This window comes from Lithobates pipiens, unplaced genomic scaffold (assembly GCF_037356315.1).
Source record: "Lithobates pipiens isolate NorthernLeopardFrog02 unplaced genomic scaffold, aLitPip1_a1.2 Scaffold_22, whole genome shotgun sequence".
In the NCBI taxonomy this organism is placed as follows: domain Eukaryota; kingdom Metazoa; phylum Chordata; class Amphibia; order Anura; family Ranidae; genus Lithobates; species Lithobates pipiens.
This window is the reverse complement of record NW_027507784.1, coordinates 33902873-33926438: the sequence shown is the minus strand read 5'-3', so window position 1 is coordinate 33926438 and position 23566 is coordinate 33902873. Positions and strand designations below refer to the sequence as shown.

At 42.4% G+C, this 23566-nt stretch overlaps 1 protein-coding gene across 1 annotated transcript in view; it reads left to right on the top strand.

The window, feature by feature from the left end:
- The first annotated feature begins 12648 nt into the window (after window positions 1-12648).
- The window catches only part of LOC143925648 (uncharacterized), a 102316-nt gene continuing 91398 nt past the window's right edge, over window positions 12649-23566 (top strand). Inside the window, 2 exon segments of the mRNA XM_077450114.1 lie at window positions 12649-12764; window positions 21566-21759. The gene's annotated coding sequence lies outside the window, so the exon portion shown is untranslated.

The following is a 23566-nucleotide window of genomic DNA, read 5'->3' as shown; positions in this document are numbered from 1 at the left end:
AGATTTGTCTTTATATTTATTAATGTCCTATACGGGGATGAGTTTCTCTTTGATAGACTTGATTTCCTCATCCAAGCGGGAAAGTTTTAACCCTTTCCTTTCAATCAAGAACCGAAGGAAACTAACCCCAGCTTCGTTGAAATACTTATACCAATCATCCAATTGGACATCACCCTTTTGTGGGCTGGCCTCCCACCATAAACTCCTAGGGACCATGTTATGTTTAACATAGGTTTCTAGGTAGGCGATGCCATATTGGGTATGGGTTTCAGACACAGACAGCTAATGAATATAAAGGCAAATATCAGGTTTTATTAAACATTTTAGAAAAAGAGGACAGAGAACAAAAAATCAAGAAAAAAAGAAATATAATAGGTACTTGGCAGACTATTAGGTAGACTTTGAATGGCAAAAAAAAATACTAGCTGATAATGCCAATGCAGTCAATGTGGAAATGGAAGTGGCACCTCCTGTTAACCACCAATCAGGGATCACAGTCCATTCCACTAACCCACCATCTAACCTTCAGGGAACATCTACTGGCACTAGGAGGGGATCTTACCAATCCCCTTATAATACTCAGAACTATGCTAGAGGGGGGCCACCATCCACTCAATATCCCCCACCTTCCCAGCATCCATATAGGCCTAACCCAGGCAATAGAGGTGGGCGTGGTCAAGGTACACCATACTATGGCCCCAGTCAAAATCAGGGACTTATTCCTCAAGCCCGTATACTGTTGTAGAATCTCATATTAGCCAATGTATTTCATATTATTCATATTGATTTGCATATATTTTATTGATAATATAATTATTGTTTTTATTATTATTATATAGTAGTGGTCTTATCAATATTATTATTTGATAGTAAAACAATAGTTATTAAATGTTCATTAATGTTATTCTAAAATATAGAGAGCGTCTTCATTTTTAAATGTTGAACTTTAGATGACCTCTCTGCTTCTTTCTGATATTTTATATAAGATAGTTTACTGGGTGAAAGTTCATTAGGATACTTCATAATTTATATTGAATAAGTAATTGGCTTGTGTAAATATAAATATATATATATATATATATATATATATATATGTGTGTGTGTGTGTATCAGGGACCCCCAAATCACCAATGTTGAGGGCATGTGGCCTGGTAGGGTTCAGGAGGGGGACACTCTCTAGTCCCCCCTCCCCTCTTTTCCTGCGGCCTGACAGGTTGCGTGCTCATATAAAGGGTCTGGTATGGATATTTGGGGGGAACCCCACGGAATTTTTTTTAATTTGACGCGGGGTTCCCCTTAATATCCATACCAGACCTGAAAGGCCTGGAAATTGAATTTGGGGGGAACCCCACGTTTTTTTTTTATTATCCATGACTTTCAATGACTATTCTCTGTATTACGGGGAGCCGAAAATTAATTATAGCTGCGAGTGCTTTTAAATGACTTTTTTTCCTGCAGAAATGACACTTTGTGCAGGGACAGTTCTAAGCACGGGAAACATGCACCCCTTTACAGGCATACTATACACTAAGGATTAGCCGAACACCCCCCTGTTTGGTTCGCACCAGAACCTGCGAACAGACCTAAAATTCGTGTGAACTTTAGAACCCTATTAAAGTCTATGGGACTCAAACGTTCAAAATCTAAAGTGCTAATTTTAAAGGCTAATATGCAAGTTACTGTCCTAAAAAGTGTTTGGGGACCTGGGTCCTGCCCCAGGGGTCATGGATCAATGCAAAAAAAAGTTTTAAATACAGACTTTTTTTTTGGGATCAGTGATTTTAATAATGATTAAAGTGAAACAATAAAAGTGTAATATTCCTTTAAATTTCATACCTGGGGGGTGTCTATAGTATGCCTTTGAAGGGGCGCATGTTTCCTGTGCTTAGAACTGTCCCTGCACAAAGTGTCATTTCTGCAGAAAAAAAAAGTCCTTTAAAATCACTCGGGGCTCTAATGAATTGTCAGAGAACACTCATTGAAAGTTATTGATAAAAAAAAAGCGTGGGGTTCCCCCAAATTCAATTACCAGGCCCTTCAGGCCTGGTATGGGTATTAAGGGGAACCCCACGTCAAATTTTTAAAAAATTTACGTAGGCTTCTCCCTAAATATCCATTAAGGTACTAAGGGAAACCCAGCGTCAAATTTTTAAAAAATTGACGTGGGCTTCCCCCTAAATATCCATACCAGACCCTTTATCTGAGCACGCAACCTGGCAGGCCGCAGGAAAAGAGGAGGGGACAAGAGAGCGCCCCCCTTCCTGAACCATACCAGGCCAAATGCCCTCAACATCGGGAGGATGCTTTGGGGGTCTGTGACCCCTCAAAGCACCATGCCCCCATGTTGATGGGGACAAGGGCCTCATCCCCACAACCCTGGCTGGTGGTTGTGGGGGTCTGCGAGTGGGGGTCTTATCGGCATCTGGAAGCCCCCTTTAACAAGGGGACACCCAGGTCCTGCCCCCCCCTGTTTGAAATGGTAAGGGGGTACAAAGTACCCCTACCATTTAACAAAGAAAATAGTTAAATAAGACAAACACACTTTTGAAAAATTAATTTATTAAAAATAAAAAAAAATAAAAAAAAGATTCCAGCGGTGGTAATCCACTTTTGCTATCTAGCGACTGATGATCATCTCTCCGGGGTCCAGCGATGGCTGATCTGATCCAGCGATGGGTGATCCATCCAGCGCAGCGCATCCATCCATCTTCTGTCTCCACGGAGGAGACACTGCGGGGATCCCGGCGGCCTGATGTTTGTTATATACGGAGGGTGGGGCCACCCGTTACCTGACCCCGCCCCCCTCTGACGTTAGTGAGGAAAGCCAGACTTCCCCATTGACGTATGTGTGACCCCTCCCCCCTCTGATGTAACGCAGGGAGCCGACAATTCATTATAGCTGCAAGTGATTTTAAAAGACTTTTTTCCTGCAGAAATGACACTTTGTGCAGGGACAGTTCTAAGCACGGGAAATATGCACCCCTTCACAGGCATACTATAGACACCTCCTGGGTACGAAATTTAAAGGAATATTACACTTTTATTGTTTCACTTTAAGCATTATTAAAATCACTGCTCCCAAAAAAACTGCAGTTTTTAAAACTTTTTTTGCTTTGATCCATGTCCCCTGGGGCAGGACCCGGGTCCCCAAACACTTTTTATGACAATAACTTGCATATAAGCCTTTAAAATTAGCACTTTACATTTCTCCCATAGACTTTTACAGGGTGTTCGCGGCTTTTCAAATTTGCCCCAAACACCCCATATTGTTCACTATTCGGCGAACGGGCAAACAGGCAATGTTCAAGTCGAACATGAGTTTAACTCGAACTCGAAACTCATCCCTAATACACACACACATATATATATATATATATATATATATATATATATATATATATATATATATATATATATATATATATATATGTGTATATTTTTTACACAAGCCAATTACTTATCAATATTATTATTATTGTATATACATACACATGACTGTACTTCTTATTCAATGTATTTTAACAGTTTTAATGAGGGCTCAAGCAGACCTTTGTTTGACCTTGTCAAACTTAATTTAATTTTCTGTACATAACTTTCCCGTATTTCACCTAATTATTTTAACTACCTATGCACAGAACATTAAATTAAGTTTGACAGGGTCAAACAAAGGTCTGCTTGAGCCCTCATTAAAACTGTTAAAATACATTGAATAAGAAGTACACTCATGTGTATGTATATATAATAATAATAATATTGAATAAGTAATTGGCTTGTGTAAATATATATATATATATATGTGTGTGTGTGTATTAGGGATGAGTTCGAGTCGAACTCATGTTTGACTTGAACATTGCCTGTTAGCCCGTTGAGTGTTCGCGGCAAATTCAAAAAGCTGCGAACACTCTGTAAAAGTCTATGGGAGAAATTTAAAGTGCTAATTTTAAAGGCTTATATGCAAGTTATTGTCATAAAAAGTGTTTAGGGACACGGGTCCTACCCCAGGGGACATGTATCAATGCAAAAAAAGTTTTAAAAATGGCAGTTTTTTCGGGAGCAGTGATTTTAATTATTATTAAAGTGAAACAATAAAAGTGTAATATTCCTTTACATTTCGTACCGTGGGTGTGTGTATAGTATGCCTGTGAAGGGGCGCATGTTTCCCATGCTTAGAACTGTCCCTGCACAAAGTGTCCTTTCTGCAGGAAAAAAGTCATTTAAAAGCACTCGCGGCTATAATGAATTGTCGGCTCCCCGTAATACAGAGAGCAGTCATTAAAAGTCATATATATTTTTTATGATAATAAAAAAAGCATGGGGTTCCCCCAAATTCAATTACCAGGCCCTTCAGGTCTGGTGTGGATTTTAAGGGGAACTTCACGCCAAATAAAAAAAATGGCGTGGAGTTCCCCCCAAAAATCCATACCAGACCCTTTATGCAAGCACGCAACTTGGTAGGCTGCAGTAAGAGAGGGGGGGACGAGAGCCCCCCCTCCTGAACTGTACCAGGCCACATACCCTCAACAGGGAGGGTGATTTGGGGGTAGCCCCCCAAAGCACCTTGTCCCCATGTTGATGAGGACAGGGCCTCATCCCCACAACCCTGGCTGGTGGTTGTGGGGGTCTGCGGGTGAGGGGGCTTATCGGAATCTTATCGGAATCTTATCGGAATTCGTTTGAAGTAGAATAGTAAAGTATCAAAACAGGCAGAACTTCAGCAATGCAGGTTTATTAACAGCTGATAACATACAGGTTTATGTTCAAAGTATTACAACATACAGGTCTAATTTATACAGTTTCTTACAATGCAAGCATATTAGATATAGGTATTCTTATTCCCTAACCAAATTTAAAAGGGTAAGAAGTAGTCAGGAGTTTCAGGCAGGCTTGGACTCTTTGTGTAATACCAAAGAGTTGGTCATTAGACCTGCCAACAAAGGGGGGGGGGGGGTATCGTGATTTTAAATAGAAGTGATTACCTGGTGGAAATGCAGAAGATTCTGGGTGACAAAGACACGTACACCCCCCCCTTATCTCGGATCCCAAGATCTCATATCAGATAAAATTGGTTGAGATTGTGGAAAGTGGGTTTTCAAGGGATTATTAATAAAAAAGAGAAGGTGTACCTCATTCCCAAGACACCCCATACCCCGATTATATACTACTTGCCAAAGATTCATAAACATCCTACCTGCCTGCCGGGACGTCCCATTGTGAGTGAGGTTCCTTAAGACCCGGGTGGGCAGGTATATTGATTTTTTCTCCAGCCTTTAGTGGCCAAGATGCCCTCTCTAATTAAAGATTCATGACATGTAATCAATCTTTTGTCGAATCATACTCCCACTACCACCATGGATGGTTACGCCAGATGTGACATCGCTCTAAACGATAATATCCCATGACTTGGGTCTCCTTGCCATGGAGTATTATCTTAGACACGTTTCTGAACTTTATGATGAACAAATCCACTTCATCGTGGAGCTTTTAAGATATGCGGCATCTCATAATTACTTTTGGTTCGACAAGCAATTCTACTGTCGGGATAGTAGTGTTGCTATGGGGGCTAAATATGCCCCCAGTCTTGCTAATCGTTTTATGGCTGCAGCTGTGGGCTAGGTACATTGACGACATCCTCCTCCTATGGGAGGGAACTCGAGGTAAATTGGATCTCTTCATAGATAATCTTAATTACAACTCCAGGGGAATCCATTTCAGCTTTGAGGCTAGTCAGTCCAATATGAATTTTTTGGACCTTAACATAACAATCCAACATGATCAATTTATTACTTCTAAGTTTTTTAAAAGCACGGATCGGAAAGCTTACATACCAATAGATAGTTGTCATCATTAGCCTTGGCTCCGATCCAAAGAGACAGTTTTTGCGCCTTAGGCGCAATTGTACTGATGCTGATCAGTTCTTGGACCAAGTGTTCTCGTGTTCTTGTGGAGAGATTTATTGAAAAGGGTTATTCTATTGATTCATTAAAAAATACCTTGAATGAAATCAAATTCGTAGATAGAAAGGACCTACTAGCAGAGAGACCCCCTTGTGAGAATAATTTCTCCCTTGTCCCGTTTGTCACAACGTATTCGGTGCAGCACAATAGTATTAAAAACTTACTGAGAAGGCATTGGCATATTTTGGGCAATGACTCACTGTTAAGATCTGTTCTACCAGATAGGCTGCAAGTTGTGTATAGGAGTGCCCCTTCACTAAGGAACAAATTGGCCCTGAATATTCTAGATCCCCCCACAATTAAAAGGGGTTTCTTTGAAAACCTTACAGGTTTTCATAAATGTGGACGCCGTCGGGTTTGCTCTATAAATGGGTGCACACAAAGGCGTACCCAGAAGTTCATCACTTGTAGCACACATAAAGAGCATAAGATTGAACCTTTCATCACATGCTCGATGGAGGGGGTCGTTTACCTGCTAAAGTGTCCCTGTGGGCTACAATATGTGGGCAGGACTAAACGACCCCATCAGACTGAATGAACACATTATAAATATTAAGAATGGTTTTCCCAAACATTCAGTTTCTAGACATTATCTCACAGCACACAATATGGACCCCTCTAAGACCATCTTCATGGGTATTGACAAATACCGTCCCCCATGGAGAGGGAGTTCCTTAGTTAGAAGCAATTCTAGGTTAGAAATGCCATGGGTCTATAAAATCAAATGTTATACCCCCTATGGCCTTAATGTGTATACATACACCAATGCTTTCATAGACAATGCTTAAGTTATTGAATTCTTTGGATGTTTTGAATTCTTTATATGACATTTTTGATTTAATGTATACAGGTTGACATAGTCTATGTATGCATTTTTACATGAAAATATGTATGTACTATAAATTTACATGAGAAGATGCCATAGGCTCTATGTGGATCAGTGGAAATCATTTCTAGTCTGACCATGAATGAAATATAGATATTTTTCCTGTGGAGGTTTATATCACACAACCAGACATTAATATGCTTGGTTGTGTATACCATTATATTTATTATGTTTTTTTGGATTTAAATTACTCTAATGTCCCATTTGTTCTCGTTGTCCTAAACTTTTTCCCATACACTTACTGCCCCAATTTATCAACTTGTGGGAAGGAGTGTGTGGTGACTAAAATTGTTTTAATCACTTTCAGACCGGACCATTTGCTGGCTTAAGACCAGACCACTTTTTGCGATTCGGCACTGCGTCGCTTTAACTGGCAATTGCGCTGTTGTGCGACGTGACTCCCAAACAAAATTGATGTCCTTTTTTCCCACAAATAGAGCTTTCTTTTGGTGGTATTTGATCGCCCCTGCGGTTTTTATTTTTTGCGCTATAAAACAAAAAAAGAGCGTCAATTTTGAAAAAAACACATTCTTTTTTACTTTTTGCTATAATAAATATCCCCCAAAAATATATAAAAAAATTGTTTTCCCTCAGTTTAGGCCGATACGTATTCTTCTACATATTTTTGGTAAAAAAATGGCAATAAGCAATTATTGATTGGTTTGCACAAAAGTTATAGCGTTTACAAAATAGGGGCCATTTTTATTAATATTTTTTTATTAATAGTAATGGCGGCGATCAGCGATTTTTATTGTGACTGTGACATTATGGCAGACACATCAGACATTTTTGACACATTTTTGGGACCATTGTTATTTATACAGCAATCAGTGCTATTTAAATGCAGTGATTTCTGTGTAAATGACACTGGCAGTGAAGGAGTTAACCAGGGGGTGGCAGTGTAGGGGTTAAGTGTTCCTAGGGACGTGTTACTAACTGTGGGGGGGGGGGGGCTGTTATTTAGTGATCACTGATCTCTGCTCCAATCACAGGGAGTAGAGATCAGTGTCATTAGTTGCTGGGCAGAATGGGGAGATGCTGTTTACTTACCCATCTCCCAGTTCAGCCTTCCCGTGAGATGATCGCGGGTATCCCCTTGGCGATTGAGTCCATGGGACCCATGACCGGACTCACGGGGGTCGCTCATGCGATGGCACGGTGGCAATCTTAAAGGGATGTGACTGTACGCTCTTTTGCCTGTCTGTGCCATTCTGCCGAAGTACATCATCATGCGCCGGTCGGGAAGTGGTTAAGTAAGTTTTTTTAGGTATTGATCGGGATCCAGATGTTTTTATTAACATTCGTTGTCACTAGATCCTTTTTAATAAATATTTTTTATGCCTTTTTCCTATTTTTATAGTTTCTTTTTTGCCTGTGAATTGGTAATGATAGACTGGTTTCCAGTAGTTTGAATGGCAGATTTGGTGATTTGCCAGTCTTCCGTACATGACGCTCGATGGTTTACGGTCCTGATTCACATTGAGGTTTGGTTCATCTGGCTGCATATTTAATGCGATGCGTCAGTGAGTCGCCCGTGCCCCAGAAGACGTCATTCTGTGACGAAACGCTCGTCGGGAGGAGCTGACGTGCTGACGTCATTGCGTGCTACAGTTTAGCGGACGGGCATTCGCACAAGCCGGCCAGCTTCTTTGTTTGCTGCTTTCAATTTGGAATTTTTAAGAGTATTTTATCATTTTAATAAATGATGGTCTGTCAGAATTACGCTATGGTGATTTCCCTTTTTATTTTGGGTAACATCTGAGCAACACCTGAATATTTTGAGTACTCTGTGGGAACCATTTGGCCCGTGCTGTTTGCTGACCACATCCCCAGGACCCCATTGAGGCTTCGGTTCCCTTTCTGTCCTCGGTAAAGGCCCTGGTTGGGTATTGACCGCAAGCTTATATAGCTTGCCTTGCAGTAAGCGCACAATCTTTGTTTATGATGGAGGATTGTCACTATCAACACTTTGCTGTACACTTGATCTATGGATTTTTGTCACGGACAATTTTGTCATTGATGAATTAGTCATATCATTGATGAACTTTATTCTATATTTATTAATTTAATAATTTATTTGATCATTATTTATTTCATTTATATTATATATATATATATATATATATATATATATATATATATATATATATATATATATATAAATTTGATTATTTTGGGTTGGTAGATTTATATATTTTTATGATTCAGCTTATATTTGAGTCATATATTATGTTAGTTTTGGTTCATTATTTGTAATCATATTTAGGGTAATGTTTAGAGAAAATGTTGTAATTTTGCATTTTGTAGTTTAATTTTCTATTCTGTGTTATTATTCTATGTTGTATTTAAAGAGGAGGGCCATTTAAAAAAAAAAAAAGTCAGCAGCTGCAAACACTGCAGCTGCTGACTTAATAAACACACTTACCTGTCCAGGGCGCCCGCGATGTCGGCCGCCCGAGGCCGACCCGTCCCTCGGCTCTCGGGTCCTGGCGCCGCCATTCCCTCTTATGGCTTCACTGCCCGTTTCCTACTGCGCATGCGCGAGTCCCGCAGCTACTGCGCATGCGCGAGTCCCGCAGCACTTTCTGAATGGGACGCGCTGTGTTCTGGAACACACAGTTCCCAGAACACAGCGCAACCCATTACCCAGAAGATGCCGCGACGAAGAGAGAAGACAGAAGATCTCCGCGGAGGAGGAAGAGGAAGATTAGGATAATGTGCCTAACAACAGGCATTTCTGGTAAGTAAAAAAAAAAAAAAATTTTTTTTTGTTTTTCAGGGTGGCCCTCCACTTTAAATAGGATGGTATGATTATTACAGTATAGTGCTAATTTAGTTATAATCTGTTTATCTTAATTCATGGTTACTGTATATAATAGCTTCTTCTCGTTTGTAATGTTTTTGTTATTATTGTGTCTTGTTTCTGTTTGTTATTGTGATTTTGTGTTGTTGTTATTGAATGTAAATAATTTCCCTGTGGGATTAGTAAAAAATTATCTCCCCTATTTTCTTAGTTTTTTTGTTATACATCAGCTTACTCATTTTCACCTCTTACTTTTTTATTTTGCTACATTTCTCTATTTCACTTCTTACTTCTTCTTCACTGCTTTTCTACATTTCTTTTTTTCTTTCTCTTTTTTTCACTTCACACCATCTCCCCCCATGCTCTGCAGGACACCTCTGAATACCTTGCACCAAGTACATAACCTTATACTCTTAGGACATTGCTATTTTATCTATCTTAGCCCTCTCAGATTTACATACATACTTATACTCATATATCTTATACAGTGAGGAGTACACCCTGCAAGATTTATGGGAGATGTTTGGGTCCGCACTTTCTTTTTCAAATCTCTGCCATGCCTGCCCTACGTCTGGCCTCGGTCCTCCATGCTGTGGTCTCCATCCCTTCAGCTCCCGGGGGAGATGTCCTCCGCTGACCCTTGCTTGGGATCAGCCTTTGAAGCCAGTCGTCTGAGAAGTAAATATGAGATGATCTGTTCAGCCTTCATGCTCTTGTCCAAACCATTACCTATACTCCAAGATGTACTTTACTTGTTTTTACAGACATCAAATATGCACATCAGCCACTGAAGAAGCGAGGAAAGCTTGTGAAACATGTTGGGTTAGAGATGTATCATGTATATATGTACTATTAATACTTTGTGATGGTATATTATTATATCAATGTTTAGAGGACTATTATGCTATGTTGCTGTTTTTACGAATCTGTCATCCATCTCATGGCCTGTGTTGGATGATATTGTTACTATTCAAATAAACTTTGTTACTCATATATTTTTTTACCTTTTGATCATCATGAACACTTCATTTAAAGTCCCATGGGTGACTGTTGTTTCTCTTTGGGATTAGTAAAGTATTCTGAAACCAAATTCTGAATTTGCAACTGATCTTGGTTTGATCAGATGCTTTGTCACCAAGCAGCCTCTGTCTGTGGTTAGGTGGTGGGTCCAAGAGACGTGTCATGGGCAGGTCCCCATTTGTCCCCACTCTGTGCACAAGTGGGCCCTTCGGGGCCAACGGCGCAGTAGGCCCTACAGTTTAGCTGTGGCGGTCAGTCCTGTCATCTCCAATCAGGATGTAGCAAAATGACATTTCTAAAGGTAAAAAGATCATTTAAAACTGCTTGCAGCTGTAATGTATTGTCGGATCCCAGCAATATAGATAAAATCATGGGATCCCCCCCAGTCCATAACAGGCCCTTTGGGGTTGGTATGGATATTAAGGGGAACTCTGCACCAAATAAATAATAAAAATGGCATGGGGGGTCCCCCCCGAAATCCATACAAGGCCCTTCATGTCTGATATCAATTTTAAGGCCAGAAAAAATAAACACCACCCCCAAAAAAATCTCTACCAGACCCTTATGAAGCCTGGCAGGTCAGGACAGGGGGGAGACAAGCGATTTTTGAGACGCCTGCCTTTACACGCACATATGACATCCCAGTCTTAGTCCGTAGGGTTCAATATTGAGTTGGCCCACCCTTTGCAACTATAACAGCTTCAACCCTTCTGGGAAGGCCGTCCACAAATTTTAGCAGTGTGTCTATGGGAACCTAATAGAACACCTTTGGGATGAATTAGAGCGGAGACTGTGAGCCAGGCCTTCTCGTCCAACATCAGTGCCTGACCTCACAAATGCTCTTCTGGAAGAATGGTCAAACATTCCCATAGACACACTCCTAAACCTTGTGGATGGCCTTCCCAGAAGAGTTGAAGCTGTTATAGCTGCAAAGGGCGGGCCAACTCAATATTGATCCCTATGGACTAAGACTGGGATGCCATTAAAGTTCATGTGTGTGACAATATAGTGTATGTATATATTGTTTATTCCATCCCACCAATGTGTTTATATATTATTAGTTTATACCCTCCCCCTTACATCCAAGGGAGCCCTGTGGATGCCTCTTTGACTATTTTGTCCCTCTCAAGGAGCTATCTGGGCATTCACAGCTAAAGGAGTTCCGGAGACGTGTCATTGCCTTTCTGGTGTAGTTGTCAGCTTCATGCACACGGGCAGAGAAAATACAGCTGTTGGGGGCATTTGGCATTTTTTTTTTTATGCCCATGAAAGTAGCTGTGTGTTATTTCATGTGGTCATGAAGCTGCAAACATTAATGCGCTTATTTGTGCTCAGTGTTCAGGGGGCATAAAAAATAGAAATCACCCAAAAGCTGCATTTGGAGAGAAGCTTATTAGCATAATTTATGTAAGTGCAGGAAAATGCGCCTAAAGGTGTGTGTACAATTATTCTAGTGGCTTCAATTTAAATTAATATTCTAGTCAATGGAGAGAGTACATGCTCATATGATTATATGTGCTATACACACATAAATACACACATAAATGTTGTTAAAGCGGAGGGCCACACAAAAACAATAAATTACATCAAAATGTTCCTAAAGAGAAAAAAAAAAAAAAAAAAAAGAAAAGGAAAAAAAAAGATATATATTTTTTTTTTTACTTACCAGAAATGTTGCTAGGCAGATCATCTTAATCTGCAACTTCCAGCACTGCGGTGATCTTCATTCTTCTCCTCGTGTTGTCTTCTGGGGAATGGGGCGCGCTCTGTTCTGGGAACTGTGTGTGTCCCACAACACAGCCGGCCATTCACAGAGCACCGCGCGTCTTGCGCATGCGCAGTAGGAAATGGGCAATGAGGCCCTAGAGTCCGACATCTAAAGGAGCCCTGGGGATGCCTCCATTGTCTTCCTCATCACTGTCAGTGAACATGAGAACTGAGCAGAGCAAGTTAGACTGGTTTTTATGTAAGTACGTGCTGTAGAATGTCACTACGGGAAGGGACGGGCAGCTGCAGACTTCACGTTCCTTTTTACCCGCGCAAACAACGGCTCGCCCTCCGCCATGAGACCCATCCAGAGGACATCGCTGCTCTAAACTCTGTAAGTCTTTCTTTAGAAATTATTTTTACTGTCAGCATTTTCTTCTGTATTCTGCTTTACTCATCCACTGGCCCTCCCCGAGATCTATTACATTTCATGTTTACAGCAGAACTATAGGAATCATTTTTTTTTTTTCATTTTGGATAGAGTAATGCCGCGTACACACGGTCAGAATTTCGGCCAGCAAAAGACGGATGAGAGAAAATGTGACCATGTGTACGCTCCATCGGACTTTTGGTGGCCGAAATTTCAGCCAGCAAAAGATTGAGAGCAGGTTCTCAATTTTTCAGACGGAAAAAGTTTCTATCGGAAATTCCGATCATCTGTGTCAATCCCGAAGCGCAAAATTCCAACGCATGCTCGGAAACAATTTCGACGCATGCTCAGAAGCAATGAACTTAATTTTCGCGGCTCGTCTTAGTGTTGTACGTCACCACGCTCTTGACAGTCGGAATTTGGTGTGACCGTGTGTAGGCAACACAAGCTTGAGCGGAATTCCGTCGGAAAAACCATCCAAGGCTTTACCGATGAGAATTCCGATCGCGTGTATGCGGCATTTGGCTACTTTCACATGGTAACCGGTATTTTTTTCTGCACGTTGCAAGCACCAAGTCACTTTATTACTGCATTTGATACCTTCACTACAATTTTCACCTAGTTGGATTATTGTGTGTTTTTTGTTTGCTTTTTTTCTGTTTTGTTCATCATATGCACTTAGCACTTTAAAGCGGGGTTCCACCCTAAAGTGGAACCTCCGCTAATCGGAACCCTCCCCCCCTCCGGTGTCACAATTGGCACCTTACAGGGGGGGGTGGAGATACCTGTCAAAGACAGGTATTTACACCCACTTCCGGGCATAGACTCCCGTGGGAGTCTATGTCATATCCTGTCCTGCCGCGCTGTCTGCTGGGACACACACCGGTCCCAGTGACAGCGCGGGGAATTCCTATTGTGCTGCGCGACTCGCGCATGCGCAGTAGGGAACCGGGAAGTGAAGCCGATTCGCTTCACTTCCTGATTCCCTCACCTAGAATGGTGGCGGCAGCAGCCGAGAGCCGAGCGATCGATCGGCCTCGCCTGCCGGCATCGCTGGACCCCGGGACAGGTGAGTGTCCATTTATTAAAAGTCAGCAGCTGTAGTATTTATAGCTGCTGGCTTTTAATATTTTTTTTTTTAGGTGGAATCCCTCTTTAATGTGTTTGATCACCTTTACATTTTATCACGTATGATATTTCGTTAATTGTTTATGCATATATACATTGGTTATGCGATTTTTCATATATACACTTGAGCAATTTTTATATATACACTTGAGCACTCTAGTGGGGGTTAGTCCTCCTGATATTGGACTAAGTCACGATTAATATATGTTGTTTGGGCACTTCACTAATAAGCTGATATTTATTTGCCTTGGCTTTTAGATATACATATATTGGCTAGTCCCGAGTATATTCGATTAGATTACGTACTATAAGGGTACATTTATTAAATTTGTGGAGAAAGGTTTTTCATCACAGTTTTTTACCACTTTTTTTCACTTTGGTAGCGCAGCACTCTCCTTTTTTACTATTTTAACTCACGTGAGAGTGTGTCTCATGCAAGTGCTTGCTGCATCCAGTTAATTAGACTAACCACCGTTTACAGCGCAGGAGCCCTAACAAACCCTTAAATTCCGGGTATAGTCATCAGGAGAGGACTGACTCTCGGTCCTATCTATATTAGGAGAGAGATAGTTGGGACCCGGAATTTGGGGGGGCTCTGAAGTGACATTTGGGTAGGAAAGAGCCTCCATCCCTGACCACAGGGATTCGGCACACAGGGGGTTAAAGGCCTCCAAGAAGACAGACAGCCTATAAGACAGGAACTAGTGAAGAGGTGGTGGTGAGGAGGAGGAGTTGGAGATGAACATCTGTCTGGTGAGCTGTTGTGTTGTTGTTTTGGGGGCTGCAAAAGATTTCTATAAGGACTCTGAAAACTTTGGGGTGAAGACCCGGCTACAGAACTGTAGGTGTTTTCTTTAATTCTTGTTTTTTTGTGCTGAAGATAAGCGGACTTTAATTTATGTTTTGATCTGTGTGCTGAAGAAAGCCTTATTTTTGATTTAATTATAAATAAAAGTCTTTTTGGTTTCACCTTTGAATGTAGGGTTGCCACCTTTTCTTCAAGCCAAACCCGAACATTTTCACGGTGCATGGCAATTTTTTTGTACTACACGCTATAGGATTGGAAAATACCTTGGGTTACCCAAAAAGAGTAGTAATGAAGTGTGCTACAGTGAACATTTGCTATAGCCAAATTGCATTAAAAGTGGGGGGACTTAAAGGGGCATGATTAAATAAAACAAAACCATTTTGTGTACCCATAAAATATGATTCGATTAATAAAAGAAATGTCAGTGAAAATAGCCTACCTTAAAAGTGGACACTGTCAGCCAATAGAGCAGTAAATGGTGTCAATAGGGCAGTAAATGGTGTCAGTAGGGAATCGGATGGTGTCAGTAAGGCAGTAAATGGTGTCAGTAGGGCAGTGGATGGTGTCAGTAGAGCAGTGGAAAGTGTCAGTAGGGCAGGCAGTAGACGGTGTCAGTAGGGCAGTAAATGGTGTCAGTAGAACAGCAGACGGTGTCAGTAGGGCAGGCAGTAGACGGTGTCAGTAGGGCAGTAAATGGTGTCAGTAGAGCAGCGGACGGTGTCAGTAGGGCAGGCAGTAGACAGTGTCAGTAGGGCAGGCAGTAGACAGTGTCAGTAGGGCAGTAAATGGTGTCAGTAGAGCAGTGGACGTTGTCAATAGAGCAGTAAATGGTGTCAGTAGAGCAGTGGAAAGTGTCAGTAGGGCAGGCAGTAGACAATGTCAGTAAGGCAGTAAATGGTGTCAGTAGGGCAGTAAATGGTGTCAGTGGAGCAGTGGAGCAGTGGACGGTGTCGGTAGGGCGGGCAGAGGACGGTGTCAGTAGGGCAGAGGGGTGTGTGTATAGTGTATGGTGGGGTGAGGGGGTGTATGTATGGTGGGGGAGGGGTGTGTGTATGGTGGGGGGAGGGATGTATGTATGGTGGGGGGAGGGGGGCATATGGTGGGGGGGAGGAGAGGTGAGAGTACTTTGAAAACCTGACAATGAAAAAACTTACCTTACAAGCTTGGCTGCAGTCCCAGCACAATCTCTGCACACATTCCAGAGCAGCAGGGAATGGGGAGACTCCGCCCACCTCCTTGTCCCTTCTACAGCCAGAGGATTGGAGGAGAGCACCATGGAGGCTCCGCCCACCTCCTTGTCCCTTCTGCAGCCAGCCAGGGGATTGGAGGAGAGCACCATGGAGGCTCCGCCTCTGCCTCTATGTCCCGACTCCCGTCCTGTACTCAGAGTCTCAGACAGCTAAACAGGAGCAGAAATTAATAAGTGCTACGCCGCTGCGGACCCCGAACTTGAGGAGACACGGCCGGGCCGGAAGGGAGCCACTGACTGACGGGTCTGAAATGAATAATGTGCCCGGGTCTCAGGTGGTCAGAGACCCGGGCACATGTTTCAAAACCCGTACTGTCTGGGTGAATCCCGGACAGGTGGCAACCCTATTTGAACAGTTTATGCACTTTGTCCTGCGGAGCTAGTATCCCCAAAGTTTACAATAGATAAAATACATTTTATATAGATAGACCAAAATGAGGGACCAATGAGAAGGAATGAGGTACAGAGGGACATTGCTCCATATCAGGGACAGTTGGGAGCTATGCAAATCTATAAACAAGTAGCTAGTGCAATTAGCAATGTGTTCAAGTTAAAAAGTTTAAGCACAAAAGTCAAAAAACATATTTTGCAAGTTACATACAGATCAGATTAATATAACCCAGCCAGCACAGAGATCCACCATATAGCAGGGTGTGCAGGATTCCCTCTTTCAGTGATGGGGAACTCTGATGTTAAGGGGAATGCTGCAGATCATGATCCAAGGGGCAACTCTGATATAAGGGGGGGGGGGGGGGGGGGCTCTGGTCACCAGAGCCCTTACATTATTGCATTCACTCCCCCCCCCCCTTACATCAATGACCCCCCCTCTCCAGACTGCCTGACGCTGTCACTGACCGCCTCTCAGGTGCATCATGCAGGGCTCAGTCAGACTCCAGGTTAGTGGCTCTGGATTTTTCCATAGTCTCCTTTCCACAGTCCACACATGTCTGACCTCTTCCATGACCCCCATCCTGGTGTCACTCTCACTCTTGACTCCTCTCCAGACTCCCCCCTCAGAGACTGCAGACATAAAAAAAAAGAAGAGGTGGCCAGAGGCCGGCGGACAGGACACAGGGGGTGGCCAGAGGCCGGCGGACAGGACACAGGGGGTGGCCAGAGGCCGGCGGACAGGACACAGGGCCACCAATTTTCGAAAGGCCTCCAAGTCCACCAGTTTATATGGCAGTAGTTGGTGGGCTATCAATTCTGACAAGCCAGCCGTCAACCGTTCGGCAAGAGGGTTATCCGGCGTCATCATTTTTTTTATTTTTTTTACGCTTGAACATTAGGCCCACGGAAGCCTGCCTTTTTGCAGGAAAACGTGAGGATGGCGTGATGGAAGGTGGAGTGGAGGACAATTGAGAGGGGAGAAGTAGAAGACAAGGCTGGACGGTGAGAGCCTGTAGTGTGGCTTTGTGGGTTCCGTTGCTCCCACTGGGCTCGGTGATGGCAGCTCATGTGCCTTCTTAAGGCGGTCGTCCCTAGGTGAGTGTTGGGCTTACCGCGACTAATGCGTTGACTGCAAAGATTGCAGATGGCAACACTATTGTCAGCAGCGGACGCGTTAAAAAAAAAGCCCACACTGCAGAGCCATGTGCCGGTGTCCTGGGAGTGCCAGATGTGACCGTACATGGTTGATGCCTCGCTCCTGATACATTCTGATGCATTCGCAGTCTGATTTGTCCCTCCTGCAATCTAAGTTCCGCATGCTTCTCCTCCCTATCTGCTGGTCCATATCTCCCTCTGAATTCCCCTCCTCTTCCTCTCTTGTGGGCACCCACCTGACATCACTAGACACGTCATCTTCGATGTCACCTTCCCCACCGCTATAATTAGAGATCTCGGAGTAGGCAGCAACACCGGGGACCAACCTCCTCCTTGGGGTGATCTGGGTACTGTTGTCAGACTACTGAGCGGCGGTTGTTGCTACCTCCTCTTACTGATCCAATGCCAAGAATGGCTGCGCATCAGAAATGTCTTGATATGGATCGGAAAATAATTCCTGTGACTCAAGCGGAAGGTATGTGGTGGTGGTGTTGTTGGTGATAGTGTCTTTGGGGGTGCACATAGCAGAGAGTGAAGAAGAGGGTGCAGATCGAGTGGATGAGGAGGTTGCAGAAGAGTAAGGCTGAGTGAGCCACTCAACCAAGTCTGGTGCGTCCTTTGACATAATCTCACGCACCTCCTGCAAATTGCCACTTTGGCTCAAGCCTGTTGCTCCTGCCCTACCCCTACCATCCCTACGGAAGGGCCTGCCTCTTCCTCTGCCTGTCATATTTTTTAAATGACCCTGTGACAAAAGTCTCTAGAGAAGTGCAGTATGTATGTGGAAGAAGGTATATAACACCCCGCTTCAATCTGTCATTTTTGGGGGCCACTGGTCTATCATACCAGTTATAATACCTTTTTTTTTTTTTTTTTTTGTCACTCTTTGTAGTATTGCTGCAGAACCGCTCAGCAGTCACAATGCTGCACAGTGGAAACGCACTATACTATGCTTTCTATATGTGCAAGTATTTTATATGTGTATTACACCACTATATACTGCACACCAAATAGTACACCTATACCAGTCCTTAAAAGGACCTTTTGTGGACGTAATAGCTAGTGATTTGCAGACTGTCCCTCAGTCTCTACACTGATAAAAGACAGCTGCAGAATAGGGCAGTAATCTGCAGCACAGCCCTGCACCAGCACCCTATATATTGTACACCTATACCAGTCCTTACAAGGACCTTTTGTGGACCTAGTAGCTATTGATTTTGCAGACTGTCCCTCAGTCCCAACACTGATAAGGCAGCTGCAGGGAACAAGGGCCTTTGTGGACCTAATAGTAATAGCTAGTGATTAAACTGACTGTCCCTGCTCCACACAGCATCCTGTCCCTACACTGACAAAAGACAGCTGCAGAATCAGTCAGCAGTGCACTCAGCAATCACCAGCACAGCAGTGCACCAGAACCCTATATACTGTACACTTATACCAGTCCTTTAAAAGGACCTTTGTGGACCTAATAGTAATAGCTAGCTAGTGATTAAACTGACTGTCCCTGCTGCACACAGCGTCCTGTCCCTACACTGACAAAAGACAGGCTGCTGCAATCGCCAGCACAGCAGTGCACTGAACCCTATATACTGTACTACACCTATACCAGTCCTTAAAAGGACTTTTGTGGACCTAATAGCTAGCGATTTGTGTCACTACAGTCTCTCCCTGCTCCACACAGTGTCCTGTCCCTACACTGACATAAGACAGAATGTAAAATGGCCGCCAGATCAGGTCTATTTATAAGGTAGGGGGAATGTCCAATTGTCCATGTGCTGAAATGTCTCAATTGGCTGTCCTGTACCCCATGATGGATGTGTCATCATGGGTCAAAGTTCTTTCACACTGTAAACACATGTCCGCCGGGCAAACAGCAGCAATAGTCTGCCGATCTGGGCTAATCGCAAACATACAAAATTCGCCGCAAACCGACCACCGGGCGAACAGTTCGGCCATCCCTATTCCTCACCCAGTTTTGAAGGAGAACTATAGGACTTTTTATTTTTGATAGAGTAAGAGAGGGTTATATCCTGTCCGATTTTTCAACAATTTGAGGTATGTATGTATGTATGTATTTCAAACGCCTGGATGGGTATTATTGTATGTCGATGAGACTACTCAGAAGATAAAAGACCAAATCGCACAGTATCGCAGCACCATAAGATTGAAAAACCCAGGGTTTCCAGTTTCAAGACATTTTTTAGAGAAAGGACACCAGGAGTCAGACTTAAGGTTTATGGTGCTTGAGGAGGTTCCCCCTGACAAGAAGAGGGGGTGATAGTGAAAGTTTGAGACTCAGACAGCGAGAGGCTTGGTGGATTAATAGGTTACGATCCCCCCACCCAGATGGAATCAAAAGGGACTACGATTTTTACTTATTTTAATGATGACATGGTTAGTGATTCTTTTTTTTTTATTATTGCCTTTTTCAGCTAAAATTGCATCTTGACAGATATGAGAACGGTGTGATTTTTACAATCGAACAAGGATGAAGATATTAAATCATGATTGGAAGTTGTGGATTATATGTTAATTTCATTTTTATGCATGTATTAATGAAAAATTTGTTATACTTATTACTGATGCATAATTAGGACATCATGAGTTGAAATGTTGCATCCATCTCTTTCTCACCTATTTGGCTTATTTAGGCATTTATTGCCTGTATATATTTTTTTTCTGACACCATGTTGCAGTTTAACCACTTAAGCCCCGGACCAATTTGAAGCCAAAGGACCAGGCCCCTTTTTGCGATTCGGCACTGCGTCGCTTTAACTGACACTTGCGCGGCGTGCGATGCGGCTCCCAAACAAAACTGGCATCCTTTTTTTTTTTTTTTTTCCCACAAATAGAGCTTTCTTTTGGTGGTATTTGATCACCTCTGCGGTTTTTATTTTTTGTGCTATAAACAAAAATAGAGCGCCAATTTACTTTTTTACTTTTTGCTATAATAAATATCCCCAAAAAATATTTAAAAAAAAAAAACTAACTTTTTTTTTTCCTCAGTTTAGGCCAATACATATTCTTCTACATATTTTTGCAATTAGCGATTATTGATTGGTTTGGCCAAAAGTTATAGCGTTTACAAAATAGGGGATATTTTTATAGCATTTTTATTAATCTTTTTTTTTTTTTTTTACTAGTAATGGAGACTTTGACAATGTGACTGTGACATTATGGCGGACACATTGGACATTTTTGACACATTTCTGGAACCATTGTCAATCGGTGCTATTTAACCACTAGGGGGGTGGTGTAGGTGTTATGTATGACATTTTATGTGGGGTGTTTTGTTTTTTGTTTTTTTTATTGTAGGGGGGCGTGGGCCATGGACACAGAGCTCAGGACCGGGTCGGGAGCGCGCTGCCGGTGGCACGCTCCCGACCCATGGCTGGGCACTTACAAAGCAACGTAAAGGTACATGATTGTGCCCAGCCATGCCATTCTGCTGACGTACATCGGTGTGACGTGGTCCTTAAGTGGTTAAATATTTACTTTTGTGTCAGAACCATTTTGGTGGTAATAGGTAGGAAACAAGGATACACTCAACATGGGCTTAATTCTTTCCATGTGCTTTTCGATTTTGGAAGCACGGGACACACCTGTGGGATAACCTCCACCTGTATAAAAGAGGGAGGTGTTTGTAGAATGCTCGCACAAAGCCATACAGCCTGAGGAAGAGCAGGGAATGCTCGCAACTGTATACAGTAGGTGCTATTGATGTATATGATCTGACAACTTTGACCTGAAGATTCAGTAAAGTTTTTATTTGCATTGGAGAACGTGACCCTTTGTTATGCTGTGTGTGTGTGTGTGTGTATATATATATATGTGTGTGTGTGTGTGTTTGTGTGTGTGTGTATGTATGTATGTATGTATGTATGTATGTATGTGTGTGTGTGTATATATATATATATATATATATATATATATATATATATATACATTTTTTTTACCCAATATTTTTTTTTTTTATTCCGTATCGCCAATTTGTTTATATTTAATTACTTTATACCCTCCCTCTTACATCCAAAGGAGCCCTGTGGATGCCTCCATTGCCTTCCTCGTCACTTTTGGTGAGCAGGTGAGGAGAGGCTCCTTTCTACCCAAGTACTGGCTTGGAGTCTATCACTCCAGAAGAGGACGGGCAACTGCAGACTTCATGTTCCCTTTAGCCGCTCGCCCTCCGCCATGAGATCCACCCAGAGGACATCGCTGCTCTAAACTCTGTAAGTCTTTACAAATTATTTTTGTCATCCACTGGCCCTCCTGGAGATCTATTATAATTCATATTTAAAGTGGATGTAAACTCAAAAAAAAAAAAAAAAATTATATATATATATATATATATATTTTTTTTTTTTTTTTGATGTCATAATGTAGAGCAGGGATCCTCAAACTACGGCCCTCCAGCTGTTGTAAAACTACACATCCCATGAGGCATTGTAAAACTCTGACATTCACAGACATGACTAGGCATGATGGGAATTGTAGTTCCTGAACAACTGGAGGGCCGTAGTTTGAAGACCCATGATGTAGAGAATAAGATTTCCTACCATTTGAGCCCAGTCTTGTCACACAGAGTTACACCTTCTCTGAGAAATCCTCTTTTATTGTTCAGTCAGAGAATTCTTGACAAAGTGCGGAAAACTTTGTCAAAACCTCCCCCTTGCTGTGAGTGATGGGTGATTTACATATCTCGTGCACTAGCCTGAGACGGGCACATCCTGTGTAAAAAGTTCACAATTCACCTCAATTCTCCTCTCCCCTCCTCTCCCCTCCTCCGCCTTTATAACGAGCAGCTCCTAATATAAATAGCCATTTACCCAGGTAAGGGAAGTCCTGGAGTCACAGGGGGTCGTGAGCGCGTTCTGCTTCTGCCCAGAACGCGCTCTGTGTCCCCTGTGCACACACTTCTCATCATAACAAGCACAAGGTTCGTCCTTACGACGCTGGCTGGCCAAAGGGAGTGTAGAGGTGGGCGGGTGTCTAGTGACGTCACGACTCCGCCCACAGAGTGCCGAAGCATAGACCCACCCATCAGATCAGGAGTTTGCGGGGCTCCGTGTGAAGAAGGGGGTGACTTTTAACCGGTAGCGATACATGCAGGGGCATGTATACTTTAGTATGATGGCAGTAATTTAAAATCATGAGTGGTGGGTTTACATCCACTTTAAAGAAAAACTATAGGCAAAACTTATTTTATTTTGGATGAAGTTTAGTATTTAACAATTACATTTTTTATTTTTATTTTTCTCCAATATTCCACTCTCTTGATACCAGAGCCAGTCCTGTATACTCCCCCCGCATTCGCCGCTGGGGGAATTGGTGGGCCCTGTTGACCTATCGCTACTGGTTGTATTGGTGAGCCGATCTCCTAATTTTGATCTATGTTTAACCACTTGCCTACTGGGCACTTAAACCCCCCTTCTGCCCAGACCAATTTTCAGCTTTTGGTGCTCACACTTTGAATGACAATTACTCAGTCATGCAACACTGTACCCAAATGATTTTTTTTGTCTTTTTTTTTTTTTCCCCCACAAATAGAGCTTTCTTTTGGTGGTATTTGATCACCTTCTGGGTTTTTTATTTTTTGCGCTATAGAAAGAAAAACAACGGCATTTTTCTTTGTTTCTGTGATAAAATTTTGCAAAGTATTAATTTTTCTTCATAAATTTTGGCCACAATTTTATACTGCTACATAGCTTTGGTAAAAATAACCCAAATTTGTGGATATTATTTGGTTGTTGTGAAAGTTAGAGAGTCTACAAGCTGTGATGCGAATCACACAAAATTGATCACATCTGATGTACTGGTGGCCTATCTCATTTCTTGTGACCCGAACAAGTCAGGAAAGTACAAATACCCCCCAAATGACCCCTTTTTGGAAAGTAGACATTCCAAGGTATTTAGTAAGAGGCATGGTGAGCTTTTTGATGTTGTAATTTTTTCCCACAATTCTTTGCAAAATGAAGATTTATTTTAATTTTTTCCACAAAATTGTCATTGTAATAGGTTATTTCTCTCACATGGCAT